This window comes from Oncorhynchus tshawytscha, unplaced genomic scaffold, assembly GCF_018296145.1.
Source record: "Oncorhynchus tshawytscha isolate Ot180627B unplaced genomic scaffold, Otsh_v2.0 Un_contig_9128_pilon_pilon, whole genome shotgun sequence".
NCBI classification, from domain to species: Eukaryota; Metazoa; Chordata; class Actinopteri; order Salmoniformes; family Salmonidae; genus Oncorhynchus; species Oncorhynchus tshawytscha.
In genome coordinates, this window is record NW_024606797.1 from 5,034 (window position 1) to 10,563 (window position 5,530).

The 5,530-nt window shown below is 41.9% G+C and overlaps 1 long non-coding RNA gene across 3 annotated transcripts; it reads right to left on the reverse strand.

Annotated features, from left to right (window-relative positions):
- Positions 1-1,010: 1,010 nt before the first annotated feature.
- Positions 1,011-4,671, reverse strand: LOC121842258. Of its 3 annotated transcripts, none has more exons than XR_006081017.1 (3): positions 4,044-4,618; positions 1,968-2,075; positions 1,011-1,498 (listed from the first exon to the last, which is right to left on the reverse strand). It is a non-coding gene; the product is annotated as an uncharacterized LOC121842258 (long non-coding RNA). The 3 variants fall into 3 exon arrangements; XR_006081015.1 differs by having other exon boundaries at positions 1,011-1,494; positions 4,044-4,617; XR_006081016.1 differs by lacking the exon at positions 1,011-1,498 and having other exon boundaries at positions 1,859-2,075; positions 4,044-4,671.
- Positions 4,672-5,530: the final 859 nt, after the last annotated feature.

The window sequence follows — 5,530 nt, forward strand, 5'->3', positions numbered from 1 at the left end:
CTTACCTCCTTACTTCATTTGCACACACTGTATACAGATTTTTCTATTGTGTTACTGACTGTACTTTTGTTTATTCCATGTGTAACTCTGTGTTGTTGTTTTGTCGCACTGCTTTGCTTTATCTTGACCAGGTCGCAGTTGTAAATGAGAACTTGTTCTCAACTGGCCTACCTGGTTAAATAAATGTGATGTTTTTTTATAAATACATTGAAATATTTTCCATTGGGTTCCTTTTACATACACACGTATCTACTGTGGTGATCCCCTGCCTGTTTCCTAAAGCGCACACACACTGTAGTCCATAGCTACTCTCTGCCAGCCCAGGGGAAGCCCTTCCTGACTACTGCCGTGATCCCCTGCCTGTTTCCTAAAACGCAGACAGACACACCGTAGTCGATAACTACTCCCTGCCAGCCCAGGGGAAGCCCTTGTTGACTACTGCCGTGATCCCACCTTTCCTAAAACACACACACGTTGTCTACACATATGCAATCCAACCAACTGTCAGGGAAAGCCCTCACTACATGCTGACTCGGTCAAGGTGGAGAGGTTAACTGTTTGTTTTAGCAACGCTTTAGGCTCCTCCGATTCCCCTCCAGGATCTCTTTCAGGCACCTCCACTAACCTTTTCAGTGGTAGGCAACAAAAGCCCACTTGCCCAAAAGCCCACTCTTCTAACCTTGGTGTTTATCGCCCTCTAGTGGAGAGTAGTTACAATACATGTTTGGAGATGTCATATAAATAGCAAGGCCCATGAGGTGGGTCATGTTCATTAAAACATTTTGCACTGGAAAATAAAAACATCTGCAAATCTTGAAACATCATGGAAATATATAGAAAACATTTGTAGTTAAATAATTTCTGGACAAAAATATAATCCTGATGTACCTTTGTTTTATCGCCTTTACCTGGTTGTAATCTGGTTAGTTACAGCTGTCAATTTTTCACATAAATAATAATTATGAACTGAATCACTATTCAGATTAGTGTGTGCACTACTATTGGTTCAATCTACTGCAGTCCTGACTAGCTACCAGCTGGCTCTCACTTTACAGCTGTCCCCCACCCACTCAACAACGTTTTAGGCTCTCTGCTGTGTCTCTCCTCCATGTTCTCAGTTGTCAGTACGTCATGTCCCACTTCTCATCCATGTGATGGCTCTTTGCAGTGATGTATAACAGCGTGTTAATAGACGTCCAACAGGCTGTTGTTAACGCCACGCATGGTGATTGTAGAGCTTGTGCTTTGTACTTGCAGAGCAGAGTCGTTGTATAATTTCTCCATCGGGACCGTCACGGTTTTTCTACATGGCATCTTGTAGTCTGGTTCTAGATATGCCATTAGGGTATTAAAGCAGAGGACTGCTGATGAAGGAACCGGAGGTGTGGACTCTGTAGGGTTTGGCTTGGAGTCTCAGGTAGACTTCACCGTCAGACTGTGGTAGTTCAGCTGCTGTGATGATGGCAATAAACCCCAGAAGACCGTTGATGAAACCTAACTAAAAATGAGAAAGAAGGTGGAGGATGGATGCGACACAAAATGAGGAGGAATGACTGTTTTGGTCAGGTTTAAAGTAGGGTGGTAGTGGTGATTAAGGAGAGTGAGGACAGGTGTGGAGGCTGATTAGCAGTTAGTAGCAGGAGCTTGTTTGAGGAGTTACGTTCAAGGCAACGAGTTAAGTGTTGCAAAAGTAGTTGAGGCTGATTGGCAATGGTTAGCAGCTGGAGCTTGTTGAGCTTGCTAGGGAGCTGTGTTCAAGGCAACTAGTTAAGTGTTACATTCAAGTCGGGTCTTTTCAAATTAATGTTTGTGCATACATTTTGTATTAAAACAAATAAAATAATAATAATTCTAAATGTTGAAGATCCCAAATTGGTTTATTAAAAGTTTAAATGTCACACCACTATTACAAAGGCATAAGTCTCATATGTGCATCAGTAACTTTTTCACACATCATTCTCTGTTACCTTAGTAGAGGAATAACCATCATGATGTCATCACAACTGTCATTGTCAGTCACATGGGTTACAGACAGGAAGTCACATGGGTTACAGACAGGAAGTCACACCCACCCTCTAGGAGAGAAAGAACATTTAGAGCTGTCTCAGATTCACAACATCTTGTTTAGAGCTTCATTCATTCTTTAAAATGAAAATTCATCTTTCATTCATATAAGTAGCTTGGCATTCTGAGAGGAGACAATGTTGAACAGGGGTCCTGCAGGCCTGTAACAACGGGTAAATGTAATAACACCGGTAAATGTAATAACAACGGGTAAATGTAATAACACTGGTAAATGTAATAACACCGGTAAATGTAATAACACCGGTAAATGTAATAACACTGGTAAATGTAATAACACTGGTAAATGTAATAACACTGGTAAATGTAATAACACCGGTAAATGTAATAACACCGGAAAATGTAATAACACTGGTAAATGTAATAACACTGGTAAATGTAATAACACTGGTAAATGTAATAACACTGGTAAATGTAATAACACTGGTAAATGTAATAACACGGGTAAATGTAATAACACTGGTAAATGTAATAACACTGGTAAATGTAATAACACTGGTAAATGTAATAACACTGGTCAATGTAATAACACTGGTAAATGTAATAACACTGGTAAATGTAATAACACTGGTAAATGTAATAACTTTTCTATTTGTAATGTAATAACACTGGTAAATGTAATAACACTGCTAAATGTAATGACTTTTCTAAATGTAATAACACTGCTAAATGTAACTTTTCTATTTGTAATGTAATAACACTGGTAAAAGTAATGAATTTCTATTTGTAATGTAAATAGGTAAATATAAATAACTAGCCGGTAAACGTAGTATCTTTTTCGGCTTACAAGCCGGTGGTTATTACAGTAACTGGCGTTGACATTTTTCATGAATAATGTAATAAGTTCAGCCAATGAGTTTAGCTCAATTTGGTACACATACCACCACCTACTATTACAACACAAACAGGCTCATGCACATCATACAGGAATACTCATACATAGACACTCACAAGCACGCACTGAAATGTACACACACACACACACACACACACACACACACACACACACAGTACACACACACACACATATACTGAGACCAGACTCCTCACAGCTCCAGAACTGAGACCAGACTCCTCTGCAGCTCCACACTGAGACCAGACTCCTCTGCAGCTCCAGTACTGAGACCAGACTCCTCTGCAGCTCCAGTACTGAGACCAGACTCCTCTGCAGCTCCAGTACTGAGACCAGACTCCTCTGCAGCTCCAGTACTAAGACCAGACTCCTCTGCAGCTCCAGTACTGAGACCAGACTCCTCTGCAGCTCCAGTACTGAGGCCAGACTCCTCTACAGCTCCAGTACTAAGACCAGACTCCTCTGCAGCTCCAGTACTGAGACCAGACTCCTCTGCAGCTCCAGAACTGAGACCAGACTCCTCTGCAGCTCCAGAACTGAGACCAGATTCCTCTGCAGCTCCAGTACAGTCATCTTGATTTATATCTGAAGCATCATTTTATCCTTTGCTTGTTTGTAGAGAGAGAAAAATAGCGAGAGACACACATTGTCACTGACTGAATAATACCCCAGTTGGCAACATCTGGCTTAGTGAAGCCTGTTTCTAGCTGTTAACTGGTTTTCTAGTTGTTTATATTTCAACAAACCAGATTACAACCAGGTAAAGGTGATAAAACAAGGAGCAGTATACAATGTCCAAGTCGTGGTCTGGTAAACAATCAGAAACATTGTGGAGACGGGATAAAGTCAGCAGGATGAGGATTCATTAGCAGATCTCTGGTCATAGAAGGTACATAGGGATTATTTTTTGTCCAGAAAGCCCAAGGGCTGATATGAAAACCACACAACAACAACAAAAAATATAAGTACAAACAAAGAAAAGGTTTGTTAAAACATAATAAAAACGACTAACTATCAAGGTCCAATTATTGAACACTGTGGCACGCCACAGGATATCTTGGCCCTGGTAGATGCACTGTCACGACTCCCGCCGGAGTCGGTCCCTCACCTTGTTGAGGCGGCGTTCGGCGGTCGACGTCACCGGTCTTCTAGCCATCGCCGCTCCACCTTTCATTTTCCATTTAGTTTTGTCTTGTTTTCCCACAAACCTGGTTTTACATCCCCTCATTACTCTACATGTATATTATCCTCTGTCCCCCCCATGTCTGTGTGGGGTATTGTTCGTTCGTTACGTGTGTGAAGCTTCAGGCTGGTTTTGCGCCGGGTATTGTTGTAACCCGTGGTTTTGTTATTTGTACCTGTTTGTGTAGCTTGTGCGCATTCGCTTTTCCCTTGGGCCGGAGTGTTGTGAGTCAGTTGCGTGCTTTTTCCCTTGGACCGGAGTGTTGTGACGCAGTTGCGTGCTTTTTCCCTTGGTCCGGAATGTTGTGACGCAGTTGCGTGCTTTTTCCCTTGGTCCGGAATGTTGTGACGCAGTTGCGTGCTTTTTCCCTTGGTCCGGAATGTTGTGACGCAGTTGCGTCTGGCTGTTTTCCTCTGCCTGAATAAAGTGTGCCTGTTCACTCATCTCTGCTCTCCTGCACCTGACTTCCTTCGACCAGTTGCGCCCACTCTGACATGCACAGTCATTTGCATAAACAAATTGTTCTCTGTCATAAACATAACTACATAGCCAATGATATGTATAATTATGAAAACCGTAATAATGCAATAGAATAGAAAAGTAATATTTCATGATATCGGCGGATGCGTTAGATTGAGACATGCAGCCCATGCAAAAAAAAAACAGATGAAAAAGCTTAAATTGATGGATTTTGATGTATATTTGTTTTATGTTAGATTTCCATGGAAATTGTAGGCGAAGGGTTAATGTTTTGTTTTCCAGTGCTAAATGTTTTGAATATGTTTTTGTTGCCTTAATGAACACGAGCCGCCTCGTGGGCCTTGCTAATTATTGCAAATCTCCAAACAACATTTAGTATAACTCTTCTCCAATAGAGGGCGCTAAACGCCCAGACTAGAAAACGCTACAAAAGGGGCCTTTCTTTTGGCTGCCACTGAAAAGGTTAGTGGAGGTGCCTGAAAGAGATCCTGGCTGGGAATCAGAGGAGACTAAAGCATTGAGGAATCGGAGGAGCCTAAAGAATTTGGGAATTGGAGGAGCCTAAAGCATTGGGGAATCAGAGGAGCCTAAAGCATTGAGGAATCGGAGGAGCCTAAAGCATTGAGGAATCAGAGGAGCGTAAAGCATTTGGGAATCAGAGGAGTCTAAAGCATTGAGGAATTGGAGGAGCCCAAAGCATTTGGGAATCAGAGGAGTCTAAATCATTGTCAAAACAAACAGTTAATAATACCACAGTTAACCTCTCCACCCTGAATGTCTGTGAGTCAGCATGTAGAGAGTGTTTTCCCTGACAGTTGGTTGGCTAGCATATTTATAGACAACATGCATGAGCGTTTTAGGAAACTGGGGATCAACGGTTGTACTCAACAAGGGCTTCCACTGGGCTGTCTGGCAGGAAGTATTTATAGATT